Source organism: Pleurodeles waltl, chromosome 5 (assembly GCF_031143425.1).
Source record: "Pleurodeles waltl isolate 20211129_DDA chromosome 5, aPleWal1.hap1.20221129, whole genome shotgun sequence".
NCBI classification, from domain to species: domain Eukaryota; kingdom Metazoa; phylum Chordata; class Amphibia; order Caudata; family Salamandridae; genus Pleurodeles; species Pleurodeles waltl.
The window spans coordinates 1,473,646,623-1,473,648,053 of record NC_090444.1 but is presented as its reverse complement, the minus strand read 5'-3'; positions in this window follow the sequence as shown (position 1 = coordinate 1,473,648,053).

The window sequence follows — 1,431 nt, the reverse complement described above, 5'->3', positions numbered from 1 at the left end:
AAACACCTTAATAAACTCCAGAGAGGGAATGGCAACTCGCGCAACCACGAAAATCCAGAGATCCTGAATGTTCTCCCTCTACAACAAACTACCAACTTTTCAGAGGAAACAGTACAGGTTATGAATCTTTCTAAATTGCAACTTTCTGTACATGAAATAAATGTTTTGAAAAAAGGTCTGGGTTTCTGTCCCACTTCCAAACCTGATTACACTACCATCCACATAGATTTTTTTAAATTCATACGCAAGCTCAAGCTGAAAAAGTTCTTTCATGGCAAACCAGACACTAATAAAGCTGCTCGGGCTATATTACCTACTTGCAACCAATCTATTAGGGACCTACAGGACATCCACACGGTTCTCTCCCTTGACAACGCTTCCTCGCCCTCACTCAGTTTCAATGATCTATTGACTGAACTCAACATCACACCTAACTTAGAAGTTGATAGTGGGCTTAAACCTAGCTCCACATTTGTCCCCTTTTTACCACCGGACAATCACATTGATGTCTTTTACAAAGCCATCAGTACGGAACTTTTTAACTTAGAGGACAAGACAAACAACCGGACCTACAGACCTAATAAGAATTTAAACCCCAATGAACTCCAAGCACTACATAAACTCTCCACATATACAGACATTGTTATCAGGGAGGCGGACAAAGGAGGCAACGTTGTCATCATGAACAAAATTGACTACATTACTGAAATTAACAGACAACTCAGTGACACACAGGCTTACTCTGTAGTCCACACCAACCCTCTGCCTAATATTACCAAACTGATCAAAACCAAACTGACGGTGTTAAAAAACCGTTGCCTTCTGACTGACTCAGAGTACCGATTTTTGTTCATTGAAGCACCACGTGCCCCTTGCATATACATCCTTCCGAAAATCCACAAACCAGGAGGTTTTCCTCCTGGTAGACCTATAATCTCAGGGATCGGTTCTCCCACAGAACACATCTCTGAGTACATTGACTCTTTCCTCCAACCTTTGGTACGTAACTTACCCTCATACATACAGGACACTAGGGACCTTTTGTGTCAACTTGAAGATATCGAATGGACAGAGACCTGCGTTTTTTGCTGTCTTGACGTTAGCTCACTCTACACGTCCATTCCCCTGGAAAGGGGTATCGAAATGCTCCAACGAACACTGAGTACCCGGAATGCAACACTATATGAACACACTCACATGCTTGTTGAACTTACACGACTAGTACTAGAGAACAACGTATTCTTGCATGATGGCAGGTGGTTTAGGCAGTGTCAGGGTGTAGCCATGGGTGCTAAGTTCTCACCATCGTATGCCAATCTATACATGGGTCAATTTGAAAAAATACACCTTTGGTCCAATTGTCCGGCACACCTCACGCAGCACATTCTTTACTGGGGCAGGTACATCGATGACATTCTTGCCATCTGGACT